The sequence below is a fragment of the Callorhinus ursinus genome, unplaced genomic scaffold (assembly GCF_003265705.2).
Source record: "Callorhinus ursinus isolate GAN/ISIS: 27379988/994484 unplaced genomic scaffold, GSC_fseal_2.0 scaffold62, whole genome shotgun sequence".
NCBI lineage: Eukaryota > Metazoa > Chordata > Mammalia > Carnivora > Otariidae > Callorhinus > Callorhinus ursinus.
In genome coordinates this window covers 3,223,210-3,242,157 of record NW_027397124.1, presented here as the reverse complement: position 1 = coordinate 3,242,157, position 18,948 = coordinate 3,223,210, and the positions used below count along the sequence as shown (strand labels likewise).

Genomic DNA, 18,948 nt, shown 5'->3' with positions numbered 1-18,948 from the left:
AAACGCAGCTTGCTCTGCTGTTCGCAGTAGTCTAGTCCATTTTGACAAAGGATAGAGCCTGTAATGAACTCAAAAAAGGAATGAAATTTGTGTTTTTATGGTAAAATAAATGCCTGTTTATCTTTTCCAGCCAAAAAGACTCTTTCCTAAAAACCTTTTAATTTGATTCAACTCTGAAAAATTAGCCCATTTCCTTGTTCTCCCTGGAAGATGGTATTTTTATTTAAAAGCTAATGTAGGCACTTTGATATCTCAACTAAGTCCTTATATCCTGGTCCCAGCAAGCAATACAGTAGAGTTCCAACGGATTATGGGGCTGCTCTTCTCTTTCTCATCTACTGCAGGACCCATTGTTAGCTCCTCCAAACAGCTCTCGTCCGCAAAATTCATGGATACCAGGAAGATCCCACAGATTAAAATTCAGTATAGAATGCAAATATGTGAGCTGAAGGGAACCAATCAAAGCGGATTTGGCATTAAAATCCCCATAAAGGAAAAAACCCTATCTCTTGACATTTACTTTGTGGTTGGAAATTATTCCTTAAAATCAATCAAACAACAACAGTAACTACTTGATGGTGCTTGAACTAAATGAAAACATCATTGGCTCTGCTCAAATTTTGTAATTACCTCAACTCTCTCAGGACAAATTAATTTTAATTTATGTGTGTCTGTGTGTATATGCATGTACAACTATAAGTTTCACAAAGCACCTGCCAATAAATGAGTGGCATGAAAAGCATCACAAAGCCAAAGAATACTAGAAACTTTATTAAAATTTGGAAAAGACTGGACTCGACAATGGGCAAAACTTTTGTCTTACTTTTTAAACAAAATGCCACTCTATCCACATAATACCCAGTTCTCACGCTATCACCTCACACTTAACAGAGGACAACTTCAATATGAAACAGAGCAAATCAAGATGCAGATCATTCTGGCTCTCTTTAAAGATCGCTGCGAGCACAGGACTTTAGGGTCAATGCCTGGTCGGGAAGGAGGAGTCTCCTCAGGCTCAGACATCAGGCCACAGCGGGTGGCCCTGCTGCGTCCCTGGCCACTCTTCAATCCCTCTGAAATAGAGTTATCCTGGAGAGTGACAGATTACCGGCCCTAGAGGCTACAGCCCAATGCTGCCTCCAACAGACAGCCGGGACTGCGCAGAAGGACGCCACAGCACCTAAGCTGTGACCCAGAGAAGCTACTCTAGGGAAAAGGAGTGGCCACATTTCAACTGGATCAATATTTGGTCTTTGTTTTCAAAGGTTCCCTGAGGCTACAACAGTTTTACCCATCTTTACTTTTGTGTGGGCTTTGGAAGATTAAAAAGCGTGGCCATTTCCTACAAATTGGCTTAAAATGATAGGCAGTTTCAAACCATCTCAGCTGACATCCGTTGAATAAATATTTCCCTGATAAGAAACTATTGCCTTCGCATTCCAAACCGTGAGTGGGGTTCACTTTAAAATTGAATCCCTTTTAAGGAATACAGTCTCTGTTCTTGGCTCCATTTACCCTAACATAAAAATGACAGAAAAATTTTAGTAGAAGTATGTTACTTTCTCCAATCGTGTGTTTTGGGTGTCTGAAGTATGAAGTGTTCTGATATCTGATACATTATAATGATTATTTATAAGGAGAACAGGATCTGGCTCCCGGGTACAAGTAGCACATATAAAATTAGTTGACTTTATCAATTATTTGCATTAGAATCAACAGCTCTCCCAGATGGCCCTCCTTCCCAGTCTGGTTACCTGGCCTGTTACTTTACAGACGATGTCAACATCAGCATCTCCATGTTAATATCCTGCCTTCAACATATAAAATGTAACAAGGTGGTCTTTTTTAATTCTTACTGCTCTGAAGCAATCCATGCACTTGTGTCTTAGCTAAAACTGTCTCCCAAAACACCCATCTAAAGAATCTTCTTCCCACTTAGATCCTAATATGTTAAAAAACAAAAAATCAAAACTTTGCAACAAATATTTATCTGAGTTCCACTGTGTGAATCACTGAGGCATGACACCATACATTATTCATCGATCGCATGCAACTTGGGAAGACAAAGACACGATTTGTCACAAAGACAAATTGTGAATTTTATTTAGGAAAGAAAAGTGATATGTACCTAAATAAATATTTAGGACATAAAAAATACCTCGTAAAATCTTCCTTTGTATGCCGATTTCTGTCCTAATTTTACCCAGTAAAGTTGATTTACTGAGTAAAGAACAAAGCAGCTTGCCACTTTCCTCCCACCCAATGGATAAATAAGCGTAGAGACAATTACTTTGTGGTTTTCAAGTTTTGTACATTTTGGCAAATGGATCACAGAAAACCCTTATTTACACCATTTCCATTATCTAGTTAGCTAGTGCCAGGTCTTTTCAGGAAAAGAAATGTTGAGAAAGAAGTCATACATAGAAAATGGGCACTGCCAGGGAGAATATTTCGCTATCTGACTATTAAATTGCATTTCACGTGAACTTAAAAAAAAAAAAAAAGAAGGGAGGGAGGGAGGGAAGGAAAAAAAAAGAGAGAGAAGAAAAACATGTCCGGTATTTTTGCGGTAGACATCTTTGTCACAGACATTTTCACCGCATAACTAATTGGCCATTTTGCCAGTCAGTGAAAGATAAAAAATAACTGGTTGTCAGTTCGATTTGATAGTTTCGTTTCATCAAACTGGTTGACATTTTGGTTCCATTTGTCCATTGATTATGTACTCCCATTTTCATATTATATAAATCCTAGCCCTCACAATGGTCTATATGGTGGCTCAGAGGTTTGAGCCCACATTTCCCAGAGAACTTTGGAACATCAGTCAACAAACACACCATGATATGCCCTTCTACAGTGTAGAAGGGTTTCACAACACAATACAAAGCACAGTTACAATTATGCATCTTAGTATTTGGGAACTGATACCTCCCTTCATGAAGAAAATTTTAGCCAAAAAAGAAAAAGTGCAATGCCGAATGAAGGGACAAATCAACAAAAAAAAAAAGAAAGAAAGAAAGAAAGAAAGAAAGAAAGAAAGAAAGAAAGAAAGAAAGAAAGAAAGAAAGAAAGAAAAGTATAATACTATGATGGAAGACTGAAAACAAGAGCTTATGTATGTACAATCCACAAAATGAAATCAGTCATCTGCCCAGGATTGCCATGAATCTACACTATACATTTTGAATGTCTTCAAACACCTCACAGCAAAGTCCTGTTATTAATTTCTCACATTTCATCATGTCCTTTTTAATGAATGTCCCTCTTTTATTTTCTGTGATTTTACCTTTTACAGCAAAATTGCCGTACAGCCAATTAGTTATGCAGCAAAAACGTCTGCGGCAAAAATGCCTGTGGCCCAGATGCTTATGGTACAACTCCCTGCAACCGAAATAAACACCTTTGAATGAAATAAGCCACTTCCAATATGTCAGACAAACATAATGCATTTTGTTCACACCTTTTCTTGTAACAGGTTTCTTTCAAAGGTAAGGTATATTTTTACACGAGCGATTCTTTTTAAGATCAGTAAATGCTGAGTTAAAAAAAAAAAAATCTGCAAAGTACCTAATTCACATATGGACATTTTAGGAGGGGATGGAGTTGGTTAGACTCAGAAGACATTCAGCATTTTCTAAATGCATACCAGTTCATCACTTTCCTCAGGAGGAAAGGTGAAAGCTGGCTTGCATTTTCCCTTGCTGTAAACATCGGTGTATTCATTTTCTGAACATAAAATAATAATGATTTATAATAGCATCCCCTCCTGGTGTAGAATCTACTGGCTAGAATCATGTTACTAATGGAATTTAAGCTATTTTCACTTATTATTCATAGTAATACTCAGGTTCAGCTCCAGGCAAAATTGTTAAGTAGGCAAAACTTATCTTTGGTGCCTTCCTCTTCAGTAGAAATTTCCCCCAGTGAAGAAAGCTGGACCCATACTTACTAAAGTGTTTATAACTAATGCAGCAAAATATTCAAGATTACTTCCTCTGGGAATATTTGTACACTAATAAGGGATTTTTAACATTCTGGGAAAACAAAGTGACTGTAAGTTTGAGGTGTTAAGTCCTAATGGCCAGCGAGAAGTATTTGGTTCCAAAAGAGCTCCTTGGAACACCTTTCATTGTCCACCATGCTTTCCTGTCAATATGGAGGCTGACTCTTGTAAAAATAGCAAAGCCCTCAATTTCAAACATAAATCTAGCTATTACTTACAGGTACATTCAACATTGTAGAATAGCGCTTTGCAAAATGTTATGCAATCTGGGGGCACCTGGGTGGCTCAGTTAGTTAAGCATCTGACTCTTGATTTTGGCTCAGGTCATGATCTCAGGGTCATGGGATAGAACCCCACATTGGGCTCCACACTCAGTGAGGAATCTGCTTGAGGACTCTCTCTCTCCCTCTGCCCCCGCTCACACTCTTTCTCTAAAATAAATAAATAAATATTTTTAAAAATGTTACACCGTCTGGTTATGAATGTGCATTCCTATTCTCTATGCTTTTTCAAAGTACAGAAAACAAAGCAATTACCATATTTTGTTCTTTATTTATCTTAAAGGAAACTTCCATGAACTCAGGAAGAGAAAAAACTGTAGACTACAAACAATCTCCCTGGCCTCTTACTTACCTATCTACAGATATCTCCTTGATTGAGAAAGAGCAATACAATTTCCACAGACCTGATTGCCAAGTCAACTTTCCACTTTCAGAATCACTCCTGGAGAAAGAAGACAGTAGGATGGAATAAACTGGGACTGAGAAGGAGAGTTCCAAGTTCAAATCATGGAACCAGCACTGTGAGATCTTGAGCACATCACATCTTCCTGGGCTTTAGATTCTCTTCTAGATGAAGGACTAGCTTTCAAAAATTCCTGCCAGCACTGGAAAGCATCTGGAATTTAAGAACACAGTAATGGACAAACATGAACAAGAGTCCACTTGAAACCCCAACGTGGACTTACAAAGTGTGACTTTAGGTTTTTGAATCACTTGAAATAATGAATGGCATTCTTACTTCGTCATCCACATGTTCACCTTGCACCTAATACAGCCTTCCAATTATGATTCATTCAGAAGGGGAAAAAAAACTCTTTCTTCCTGATTTCATGAAAGGCTCATCTTAAATGTAATTCGGGTCAAAGTTTCCTTTTCTGTGTCGGGTAAAATTACATAACTAACTCAGAAATAGGATTATAGAAGGGTCAGATAATAGCATTTCCAATAATTAATGAGTCTGGTTGTCTTGGTCGACACAGTGAACATTTCATACAGATCTGTATTTATTCTCTAGTCAAATATAGGCCAAAATGAGACAGATAGATAGCTGAATACCAATTTTGGTTTGTACATCAGAGTGGGGGGGGAAGCCCTGCCAACAGCACTGCTTTGCCTTATTTCCATGAATTGCTTAATAACACTTAAGTGGCTTTTGAGAAATTGGATTTTCCCCACTTCTTCTTGGGCAGGAACCAGAAACAGGAAGAGCTCTAAATACAGTTAACAGGACCCTTTCCTCCAGACTATTTCCTGAAGCTGAATACAGATCATAGGCCATATTGGTCCCTTTATTGTCATTTAACATCATCTTCAGATGAACACTTTTTAATAATAGACTACTCTTTGAGTCTCTGATTTAAGTAGTGACTATTGATTGACTAGTTAGAACTTCCGTGCTTTATGAATTGTTCTCTAGAGGTGATGAAATGAGGAAATCAATGCTTTTATTTGCGTTTATAGTCAGGCTACAGAGTGAATTGGATTTTCAAACCAAAGGATATTTTAGAATGCCATTAGTTAAGGAATACAATTTTTTAAAAGGCTAATTATATCGAAGCAAATGTTGTTCAAAATATCCCTAAATGTTCTGAAATGGGTGATTAATGTGAAGAAAGCCAACCCTCAACCACTTAGATATAACTTTCTTTAAGACAGAAATTGTCATATTCATCATTTTCCCCTTGCTACTTAACATTTGCAAAGCAAAAACATCTGATGAGTAAGAGCATGGGCTTGGAGCCATATAGAACTAGTTTGGTCCTGGCTCTGTGGTCTTAGGCAGGTGGCTCAGTTTATCTAAATCTTAGTTCCTCATTATATCAGATGGAATAATAACAGTTCTTCTTCCTAGGACTGTAAGGAAGCTTAAATAAGGTAATGTACAACACGATGTCTGGCTTACAAAAAGCAACATCTCTTCCATTTGGACCTTTGGTGTTCATTAATGGTATATGTTCCTCCAACTAGATTCACCTGAGCCCTTTATACTCATCCCATAAAACCAACACTTCTCAGCTGAGCATGACCATCAATGCCCTAGGTTTAAACCCTACTTTGATGTGAACTTCTTTTGTGCTTAAATCCTAACCATGCTCAGCTTTAATTCCCTGCAGGCTCACTCCATCCCTATTGGCTGCCCTGGGATCCACTTCTACGTTTGACTTTCTGGCTCACAATCCTCCCTTCAGTTCCTCCAATACAGCCAGTGACAATTCCTCAGTTCTTCAACATTCTTAACCCTAGAAATATTTGTTCACACTCCACTATGCAGATTAGGACCGCATCAATACTCTGAACCCATTTCTCCCATTTCTTCAAGTCTCTGATTATGAAATTCCTATATCTTCCTGTCCTTCCATATACCTCATTCCTTTAGTTACACTAAATTGACTTTTACTCATGAATACTGGTATCTAGATTCCTCCCTTTTCTTCCTGGCCATTCGCTCCTGCTATCCTCCCTTACCTCCTTCTCCTCTTCCCTCTCCCATCATTTCAATGAATTTCTTTGCAGAATCTTCAACTCACTTATTTGTCCTTCTATCTTCTCATGTTGTGAATTCCTAAGTTTAGACAAACCCCCATAACCCTGTTTTTTTTTTTTTTTTCTTTTCAGATCAGAGGAATCTACTGAGTGAAGCATTGAAAACACATATGATTTCCCTTTATTTGGCACTCTGCTTTGTTTGGCAATGTTTTTATTTATCTTTAATTTATTTCTTATCACCTTTCCCAAAGTTCCCATTCACGACCGTTCTGTTGTCCTCAAACCCTACTCTGGTCCTGACGTTTGTAGAAATACTTGGGCCTCTCCTTAACACACATGCACGCACAGACACACACGCACACACACACGCACGCACACACAAGCGCACACACACACATTTCTTTAAAGTTTCTTATTTCAAAAGAAGTATTTCTTCTTTGCAAAACCAACTCCATCTCTCACGACTCTAACCAATCCTTTCTGCTTGTTGTTGGTTCTATCTAAATTCATTATTTTCTTTCCATTTTCTATAATTTTTTTCTCTTGCCAGAATCAGTTTCCGTACTTTTTGCAAAATATGGTCATATCTGCCTGTTACACATAGCTTTTCAAAAGTTTAACAAATTATCTCATTTGACTACTTTATTTATCTGCCGTCATCAACATCTACCAATTACTCATTCTTCTACTCTTCCTAAAACTGCCTACGCCTACCATTCCCAAATCACCTTCTGTCTCAGAGATAATCAATGAGCCATGAGTTCTCCAATGTCCAACTCCCATCACCTTGATTTCTCTGCAGCATTTAAAAATATATATCCTTCCTCCATGAAACATTCTCTGCCCCTTGCTTCCACAGTGCTTCTTTTTTCTCCACATTCTTCTCTGCCCCCATTTAGTTGATTTTTATTTTTTGGCTGTCTCCCAAAATTTTATTCTTGCTCCTCTTATCTTTCTTATTTCTCTCCTTTGGCCATTTTATCTACTTCTGTCAGATCTTTGAGGGTAAGCTCAAACCCAAGCCCCTGACCATAAGGCATAGCCACAGGGGTGTCCCCAAACCTTATTCACAACAAATCCAACAGCTTTATTCATATATCTATTTATTTGGAAAAGCTGGTAAGAAAGCCCAGATGTTTCTCCTTTGGTGCCAGCGAGAAGTTCAAACCCCCACACAAAAATCCTTTCCATTGTCCTACCTCTTAATCGCCATAAAAACTTCAGGCCAGGTTCACATGACCTTTAGAGCTGCCCTGCTCTCCCTCATAGCGCCTCATTACGTGAGTAATGGAATTTCTTATACCTCTTGGTGTGTGTGTGGCAGTATCCGTATTGACATCAAAACCAAATTTTGGGGGGAAGGTCCATCCTGGTCCTGCAGAGTGGTCACATTTACTTTATTAACCTTCTATGTCTTATTACAAATGTGTAATTACTCGGCCCACCCCCAAGTATTGCCTCATTAAATCCATCCAACATTCTCCATGAAGCTCAGATACATTTTCTTCTCACTTACAATATTTCACTTTTGTCTATTGCCTCCCAAATAAAATTTCTGATCAAGAATTCAAAACTTTCCATGACTAAATTCCAACCAAAAGATCTATATTTTCTATTCTCCTTCAGGTATCCTAAAATTCCACTAAATTATACCATCTACCTTTCCTCAACAATGCCTGCATTTCCTAGAGTTGGCACTTGGTTTTCATTCTGCTCCTTTAGATTAGATTGTCTTTGTCCCCTTGCTTCCTGTCCAAATCCTACCTGGATAGATTAGCTAGGACATTTTTTGGTTGCAAGAGACGTGGAATCCATCCCAGACGGGCAAAATGATAACATAATTTATTGGCTCAGATGATTTTAAAAATCCAGGAGGATTTCAGGCTTTGGATGAGGCTTGATGTCGAGGCTCATACAATACCCTTAGGACCCAGTTTGGTCCCTCCAACTCCAAGTTCTGTAACAATTCCAGTCTTACGACTTTGCAATATTCAGACCAATAAGAAGGTGGATGGTCTTTTCCCCAAGTTCCTGAAAAACTCTTGAATTCATTCTGATTGGATCATCATAGGTGACATGTTATCCTGGAGCCAATAACAGCTAAGAGGAAGCAAAGTACTGAATGGCTCTAGCTGGGGTTACATGTTCCATCTGTGGAACAGGAGGCAGAAGGCCACCCGGAACACAAGGCCCAAAAGAAGAAAAAAGCTGGATTCCCACAAGAATTCAGAGATGTTACAGGAACAAAGGGAAATGGATGCTGGGAAGGAAAACGATAAATGTCCACTAGATTATCTGTCGTGACCCAGCTCACACACAAGGGAAAAAAAATCCAACTATGTAGGATGATGGATATTAACTAGACTTATTATGATGATTATTTTGCAATATATGCATGTATCAAATCATTATGTTGTACACCTGAAACTAATATAATATATAACTAATATAATGTTAGGTATTATATATATTTCTAATTTTCTAATTATACCTCAATAAAAAAAGACACAGCTCAAATTTCACTTCCTTAATGTATAATTAAATTCATCAACATTGAAAATAATTTCTTTCTCCTCTAAACTCTCATCATATCTTGTACCTACCTTTCTGATAATATTTGATAAACTGTGTTTTGTAGAGTATCATTTCTACAAACTCCCAGGGCAGAGACCGCCTTATACTATTCTTTGTATTTGCCACTTAGTGTCCCATTAAAAATAGTGTTTCATAATGAAAGTATTAAAATCAATCATAATTTTCATTATACTAATGGTTATTCCATTTTCATCCTATCATTTTTATTAGTCATTCAACTTTTTCATTAGCCACTCCCTCTGAGAAAAGAATAAATAATGACTTGCAAAAGCTTGAATGGCTAGATTAAAGTGCAGGTGAGTTTATAATATTCTCACCTTTGGGTATATATCAAACTAGAAGTGGTTTTCTTTCTCTTTTTCTCATTGTATTCTCTGAAGGAAAATGGAGTCATTTTAATGTTCATGTTCATCAATGAAGGAATACTGCTATAGATTTACAAATAACAGTAACTGCAAATACACTCTTAAAAACTCTCTTGGTCATCCTCTGATCTTAATGGAAGTGAGAAGCAGGAGAATGTTAACAAGAAATTAGCTGTATAGTATTTCCAGGGGGCAAAATTTCTTCCTGGGAACAAAATCTCTCCAACACTCCAAAGTCTACTGAGAGTAGGGCAGACCAGGAAAAGAAGTAGGGAAAGATGGCATCAGGGGAAGGCTGAGGGAGCGCCAAGGAACTGAGGCTGGATGTGCTGTCTTCCAATTCACTGCTGTTCCTCTTTCCACTGGGGGAAGACATGTCCCAAATGGTTGGGCCAGCAAGAACTGAAGTGGGAAAGAATGAAGGGTGTGTGGAAGAGAGATGACCAAAAGAAATAAGTGTGTGTAACTAAAGGTTATCTTCTTTAATTATCATTACAATTAAAGGTATGAAACATGCCAAATTAAACTATAAAACATCCAAAAGATCTAGGAAATCATTGGTGTATCTCCCCATCCAATGCTAAAATAGCCAATAAACCTTTATACTTCTCTGTAAAATAAACATCATTACTATACTCATTAATAGGATCTTTTAAGTGGCTGGTTTTAGCTCTTGAGGTAAGTATTTAATCACAAAGGTGTATTTCCCATTCCATCTTGCCTTGTAATAAGTTGATCAGAGTAATATTGCTTAGAAGTGTGTTCGAATTACTCATTTGACACACTAACACATTTTGTAATTTTCATTACAAACATTTTGAATGAGTTTTCTCCACAACCAGAAACTCCACATATTGTATTTTACAGGTCCTTCCCTTACATCTACTAGCCCAGGAGCCACTTCTAAACCACCTGAGCAAGAACAGACTAATCAAAACCTTTAAACAGTTACTGTTTCAGGTAACAACCTGTGTCCACTTACGTTATCACAACAGATCCTCCAGATCCCTGATGACATTTGTTATTCTTTGAATTACTGGGAGTATAAGACAGCATTCTGTTAATATTTTCTATGAACTATTTTGGTCTCATAAGTGTTATCAGTTTAAATGACTAAGTAAGTTCCAGCGAGGCGAGAAGAGTTTTAGGGGCAGTTTTGTGGTGTTATTTTTTTTAATTATTTATAAGGCTAGTAAAATCTATGCTCAGTGTTCTGATTTCAATCAGAAATACAAGTTTCCTCTCATCACTGCATGTCAGTATTTCTTAGTACAGTCAGCTTTACAGAATTTCCATTTTAAATGGAAATTTATATTTCCATAAACATATTTTAAATTCCATTTAAAATAATCTTATCTTACAAGTAAAAGTGACAGGTCTGAGTGAAATAAAGACATTTCCTTCAGTAGAAGCAGTGATTATTTCCATTTTTCATTAAAGTAACCCATTCAGTAATAAGGATCAGAGGAAATAATTTAAATTATAAAATAAAATTGCCATTAAAGCAGAAATGAGCTAACAAAAGGAAATATATAAATAAGATGAATACTTCTGAAAATTAAAAAAACAAGCAATGATAAACATTAATAACAAACACTTTGCATTTCTAAAATACCTTATATCTAGAAACCTTAAGGATCAAAGGCAAATGAACAAATATTTATAATACGTAGGAAGAAAGGCGAAAGAAGATAGCATTCCCTCCAACCTTTAGCAAAGGGAAATACAATCAAAAAGGAAAACAAAAACTCAAGGAGTTTTTTTTTGTTTTTTTTTTTTTGCTGCTGCACTCTTCAAACTTGAACATTTTTCTGAGAAGTGAGTTTTCTTTGAAGATATTTTTCTCTCAGTGGGTTTTCTATACCCCACCAGCTCCCTTGGATCTCAGAATAAGATAGGCTTCGTGTGTTGGGGCCAAGATGGAAATGTGTGTGTATTTTGGAAGAAATACACTCTTTCTTGCTTTGTGTCATTTTTCCCCTTGCTATGGTGTTTCTGAGTGGAGGGCAAAGACAGAATGGGAAGGCAGGAACTAAAATCTCTCCAGTCTAGCTATGAGTTCTGTGGAAACCTCCCATGAGTGACTTAGGCCCATGCCAAGCTCATCTGAAAATGGACAGCAGATCTAGAAACTACAGCATTGATTGGCTGTGCCAGGTGGTAGCTCTATATTAACCCAGTCTTCTGGTGGCATTTTCTCTACATATGCCAAGACGTACCTTTACCCCCAGAATAAACTGTGGCTGTACTTTTTCCCACAAACTAGAAATTCTGGAAAGATCTTAATCCCAGTTTAATTTTAAAACAAAACAAAAGAGGAATCTGTTTGTTTGTTTGTTTAATCTCAAAATTCTTACTCAAGATGGTAGAAATTTTATCTATTCTTCTGGGTATCTACACTTTTAAGGGAAAAAAAATGTTAAAGAAAACAGTTCCCAAAACAAAAATAAATGCTGACTTTTGAGCATTCCCACCATATATGGCACGTGCTCCTTCACCATCATAAAGCACTGCCTCAGCCGAGCAAACTAGAGCTGCCGCTGAGAGGCTCTGTCAGGCTTGAGGGTCAGATTTCTCACAGGCGAGCTTGGGAAAGTCACTTCCCTTCTCTAGGCTTCAAGTTCCTCAACTGTAAAGTGGAAATTAAATTAGATAATGTGGCCTGACACACAGTCAGTGCTCCGCAACTGTTCTGTATTATCAGTCCTAGCCAGCGACCATTTAAGAAAAATGGGGAACACCAGACGTGACCCGGGCCCTGCGGGAGCCGAGCTGCGGGTTCCAGCTCCTGGAGTCGGAGGGGGCCTGGCGCGCCCAGCCCCCAGCCCGCCGCGACCATGCTGTCCCGCGGCTGAGAGAACACCCGGCCAAGCCGAACGAACGCAAGGAGCTGCAGGAGAAGAGGAAGCGAGAGGCCATCGCTGCAGCGACCTGACAGAAGCTTTGGTGGATCACCTCAATGTGGGTGTGGCCAGGGCCTACCTGAACCAGAGAAAGCTGGACTATGAGGTGATGACCCTACAGGTCCAGGCCACCCAGTTGGCCAAGCAAACAGGCCAGTGGATCGGGAGGGTGGAGAACTTCAATCAGGCACTCAAGGAAATCGGGGATGTGGGGAACTGGGCTCGGAGCGTTGAGCTGGACATGCGCACCATTGCCGCCGCACGGGACTATGTATCCAAAGGGCACCTGCAGTCTGCCCCCTCCTGGCCTCCCTTCCCTTCCCTCTACCCCGCCCCCCCACCTCCCCCTGGGGGAAGCTGACAGGCCAAGAATAAAACACAAGCCTCCAAAAAAAAAAAAAAAAAGAAAAAGAAAAGAAAAATGGGGAACACTGTATGTTAACTATACTGGAATTAAAATATAAAACTTAATCTAAAAAAGAAAGAAAAAAAGAAAAATGGAGGAAAGAGGGACATATTAGTAATAAAGAGGCAAGTCTGTCTTAGAAACAGTTTTTAGCTCACAACAAATTTAAATTTTATAATGAAGAGTTGTTATCCCTCAGCTCAAAGGGGAACCAAATGTAATCATTCTACTGCAGTATTAAGTAAAAGGGGGCGTGATAACAAGCATAGGTTCAAATGCTTTCTTGACCCCATTATGAATTCCCCCAGATTCTCAAAAACCTATGAGTCTTCTGCACAGCAAAAGAAACAGTCAACAAAAGGAAAAGGCAATCTACAGAATGGGAGAAAATATTTACAAATCATATATCTGATAAGGGGTCAATATCCAAAATGTATAAAGAACTCATACAACTCAATTTCCAAAATAGAAAAAAAATGAAAAAGAAAATCCAATTAAAAATGGCAGAGGAACTGAATAAACATTTTTCCGAAGACATACAAACAGTCAGTGGGTACATGAAAAGGTGCTTAACATCATTAACCATCAGGAAAAGGCAAATCAAAACCACAATGAGAGATCACCTCACACATGTTAGAATGACTGTCAAAAAAAAAAAAAAAAAAACAAGAGATAACAAGTGTTGGTGAGGATGTGGAGAAAAGGGAACCTCGTGTGCTATTGGTGGGAATGCAAATTGGTACGGCCATACAGAAGGTGGTATGGATGTTCTTCAAAAAATTAAAAATAGAACTAACATATACTCCAGCAATCCCACTTCTGGGTATACATCCAAAGAGAGTGAAAATAGGATCTCAGAGAGACATCTGCACCCCCATGTTCATTGCAGTTTTATTTATAACAGTCAAGATATGGAAACAACGTGTTTACCAACAGACGAATAAATAAAGAAGATATTGTATATACATATATCTATCTATATACATACACACACACACACACACACACCATATAATGGAATATTATCCAGTGATTAAAGAAGGAAATCCTGCCATTTGCAACAACATGGATGGACCTTGCGGGCATTAGGCTAAGTGCATGAAGGCAGATAAAGAAAGATAAATACTGTGATATAACTTATAAGTAGGATATAAAAAAGCCAAACTCACAGAAACAGGGAGTCAGCTGGTGATTACCAGGAGTTGGGGCAATGGTGGGGCGAGTGGGGAGAGATGAGTCAAAAAGGACACACTTCTAGTTAGAAGACGAGTAAGTCCCGGCGATCTGAGGTACAGCATGGTGACTACAGTTAATAATAACACAGCAAGTCACACAGACAAAGGTAAATACCAGACGATTTCACTTTTATGTGGAATCTAAAGAACAAAAATGAACAAACAAACAAAGCAGAAACAGACCCATAAATACAGAGAACAAAATTGATGGAAGGGGGTAGGAGGATGGGCAAAATGAGTAAAGTGAAGTGGGAAGTACAGACTTCCAGTTGCGGAATGACGAAGGCACGGGGGTGAAAGGCACAGCATGGGGAATATAGTCAGTGGTGTTGTGAGAGCGTCATATGATGATAGATGGTGGCTACCCTTGTGCTGAGCATAGCAGCGAGTTGTCCAATCACTGTGTTGTACACCTGAAACTAATGTAACGTTGTGTGTTGAAGCTACTTCAACCACAACAACAAAAGTACTGTATGTACATTTGAAAATTGAGTAGATCTGCAATGTTCTCAACACACAAAAGAAATGGCAATTATGTGATGTGAAGGTGTTAGATAATGCTATGGTGGTGATCATTTTACAATATGTAAGTGTATTAATGTATACCTTAAACCTACACAGTGTTATATGTCAATTATATATCAATAAAGCTGGGAGCGGGGGAGCCCCGTGAGTCATTCCCCCAGATTCCGCTAATGGCCGTGGAAAGCTGTGGACAGGAGTGACATTATGTCTTCTGGACAGGAACGATACCCTAAGAGACACCCACTGAGAAAAGCTTGAGGATTGCAGGCATTCTGCTCATGTCTCTCATACATCTCTGCAGCCTTGGGCATGTCACGTAAATTTTTAAACAAGCCTCTGCTTCATCATCTATAAAATGGTGATTTTAGCAGGATCTCCTTCATTGGTTATTTCAAAGGGTAATGTAAACTCCAATGCTTGGCAAATAGTGGGCTTTCAATAAGTATCAGATGCTGTTTATTAATATTATTCCTTCCCTCCTAAATTCAAAAAGTTAGACAGACTTAAAAAATATTTTCCTACTGAGGTCACTTCAAAGATGCTGCTCTTGGCCCCAAGCCTCCCCATTCCTGGACCTACCACAGCACAAGCTCTATGGTAGAATGGCCAGGTTAGTACCACTTTCAAGTGAGAGATCAGTTGCCTTCTCTGAAATCTGAACAAGGAGTGAGCTCCTGGCTTTTGGTTATAAAAACAGGGGTGCCTGGGTGGCTCAGTTGGGTAAGCCACTGACTCTTAGCTTCAGCTTGGGGTCGTGAGATCGAACCCTGCCTGGGCTCAGGCTCAGTGAAGAGTCTGAGATTCTCTCTCCCTCTCCCTCTGCCCCTCCCACTCATGCTCTCTCTCTCTCTCTCAAATAAATAAATCAATCTTTAAAAAAATGCACACACACACACACACACACACAGTACTCGCCCTGTTCATTTTCATACCACTCTGACCCCTCCCACAGATCCTTTCCTTTCTTGCTCGCCCTGTAACAAGGATGTCCCACCGGCCGGTAATACCTGGAGCCACCATGACTTCAAAGTGAGGAGGAAAGTGCGGTCAGTAGCTGGCAGCTGCGTTATCTTTTAGCAGATGCCTAGAGTCCAGAGGCGATAATCATTTCAAACTAGCCAGGAGAGGGAGAGCGAGAGAACTGTAATAATGTAGTCAGGTAGCGGTTTCCACCTTATCAGCCCCAGCAGATGCAAACCTGCGCCAACAAATACTACACCCAGAGGGTAGGATAAAAGCAGAATTAGAAAACAACTACCTTCAGGAGATACCGGGCTCCCAAATTCGATATGCAATTGTAATATAGATAACATGGAAAACCAGATAATAAATACAACTTTTAATTCAAACATGACCTTCAAAGAGCTTTTCCCTTAGAAACACAAATGAAAGGCCCCCAGACCTTTGAAAGAGAAGATCCTGACAATAAGCATCTTCCCTTGCCCCCCCCACCCCCTGAATGCAGGGCACAGGGACCACTCTTCTCAATAATGGCCTTGCAGCGTGCTTTTATCACATTTTATCACATATTCAAAAGTTCTTTATCACATTGGAAAGATATGCTTCCTTTACCACAGTTTATCTCATTCCAAAGGTATCTTATCAATATTCACTGGGTGAGCCTGTGAGTATTTCTAAATGACAGCCCAGAACAGTATATGATAAAACGGGAACATTGCTGCCCCTCTGATCAGCAGGCAAGATAAAGAGAATGTGGCCAGCCGGAAAAATCAGCTGGGCTTGGCTGAAGTGTCAGGATCATCTGTAATGTGGCAGGGAATGATGCATCACCGAGGCCGGAGACCCTCCTCAAAATGAAGAGGACCAAGCAGTACAAGGTCAGAATGGTCAAAGTTTCCTGGAGAAGTGGCTTCTGACTGCAGCCAAGTGGGTGCCACCCATTGTTCTTGAGAGGTGAGTGAGTCTCTGCATTAAACTCTTTCTCTCCTAATGCCATATTTTATGGGGACCGGAGTGTTTTATTTGAGCTGAACTACGGAGCACGAGCCTCTCAAGGATCATGCAGTCTCTTCCCACCATGACATTGAAACAGAAACTGCTTCTGCTCCTAACAGTTTGTAAATCACAGAGAAAATCCTGAAAGGATGGAGACCCCCCAGGGTCCTTGATATCTCAATCGTTCCCTCTTCCGGGCCCCATCTCTGGTCTTCATTCTGAAATGGAGCATTGGTGTCTCGTGTAGAAAGCTTTCCATGTTGATAAGAGGGATAAATATGCAGCTTGCTTTCTCAAACAAGCATTCAAACATTCAACTGCTTTACGAATTTCCAACAGTATTATCAAATATAATTTTTAAACAAAATCATGTGAATTGTCTGGTTAAGAGACAATTACACAAAGGACTTAAATTCCACCAAATATAACAAGATACACATTCTCATTTCTGATATGTTAGGACCTAAAGAGCATTCTCTGATTAATCAAAAGGCATAAGCTCAATCGCTAAAGGGAATTTGATAGTAATAATGAATATGTCAGTTGATCCAAATGCAGATGAAGTGGTACTGTTCAGAAAACTTCCTGATCTTACCAGTCCAGTGCTTGCAGACCAGGTGCAAAACCAGCCAAAAAGTTGTAATGTTACAGATGACCTAGAAGGCAGGTCAACGACCCTAAAAGACACCAGGATCCCTTTTGCTGGACAGAGGAATAGCAATTCACAAGCAATTGAGCGGAAATTATTTCCTCTCTGGGGCAGTTGAACTAGCATAACAAAATCACAAATGCTGTGACTGGGTTAGCTTAGATGTTTCAAAAACAATGCTAATGATGTCAGGGTTGCAGGGTCAAACCCCATATGGGCTCATTGTCTTTGGAGAAGGAGAAATGATGTTCCATGGCCAGAGTGGCATAGCAAATGTCTCTGGTCAAATGGTGACCCAACACCACGACTTCACCACAACCCATCAGTACTACTAGAAAAGCAAGTAGTTCAAAGTACAGTGTCTCTCTACCTAATTATGCCCAGTAAGTATGATCTCTGAAAGGAAGACACAGGTCATGATAGATTCGTGTCAACAAGAATACAAAAGGACAGGGCGCCTGGGTGGCTCAGTTGGTTAAGCGACTGCCTTCGGCTCAGGTTATGATCCTGGAGTCCCGGGATCGAGTCCCACATCGGGCTCCCTGCTTAGTGGGGGGTCTGCTTCTCCCTCTGACCCTCTTCCCTCTCGTGCTCTCTGTCTCTCATTCTCTCTCTCAAATAAATAAATAAAAAATCTTAAAAAAAAAGAATACAAAAGGACGGGGCAATGATATGATTTTACCTTACATTATCGAAGAAATTAGAGAGCAGAAAATTGAAAAATCAGGACCTGATCAGGCCTGATTGCTTTAGGAAAAGGTTCTCTCGAAAATAAAAATCTGATAGAATGATCACAAATGATCCCAAAGGGGAGAACAAGAAGGACAATTTTAAAAGGCCAACATGGCCACACAATTTGCTCCAAGGAAAGGAGAGTCTCTCACAGCAGCTCCAGACACTCAATGAAACGCTCACTGTAAGGGGCCCAGCCCCTAACCCCACAATCGCAACACAGTCTCCCCACTCCACCACTGAATCATACCACCACTTTGCAGGTAAAACCATTTTAAGAGACATGGCTCTTTCCTTCTGGCTATGATGCATTCTAAGTTTAAAGCACAACTGCAATTCAACATACGACTAAACATTTATGAATAAATGCTACATTCTAAAATAATTTACTTATCCTCTTTTTCAGTTTTGTTTTTGCATCATTGCTAATTAAAGATTAACTACCACTTCTAAACAGAAGTTTGGTGAGTCAGCTCCTGGAAAATAAATTATTCCAACAGCGGCAACATCAAAGAGCTGACAGATAAGAATCACCGCCAGTTCAGAATTCAACCCTTCTCTATAAATATGTTTAGACCCTGCCTTCCTGCCAGGCTGCTGGATGTGCCAAAAACAATCCTCAATTCCATTTAAAAAATGAGAAGATGGAAAGGGACGAGTTGGCTGGCGCACCACTAGAAAAACTTAGGTTGGATCCTGAGCGCTAGCATTCCTCCAAGACAACATTTACCAGCAGAAGGCCATTCTTAAAAATGTAACATACAAATGGTGGGAATGTCAGAAAACAAGCAGTGGATATAAGGCCACAGGA

The 18,948-nt window shown here is 39.4% G+C and overlaps 1 pseudogene; it reads left to right on the top strand.

The window, feature by feature from the left end:
- Positions 1 to 310: 310 nt before the first annotated feature.
- Positions 311 to 12,995, top strand: LOC112834382 (uncharacterized; annotated as a pseudogene).
- The last annotated feature ends 5,953 nt before the right edge of the window (positions 12,996 to 18,948 follow it).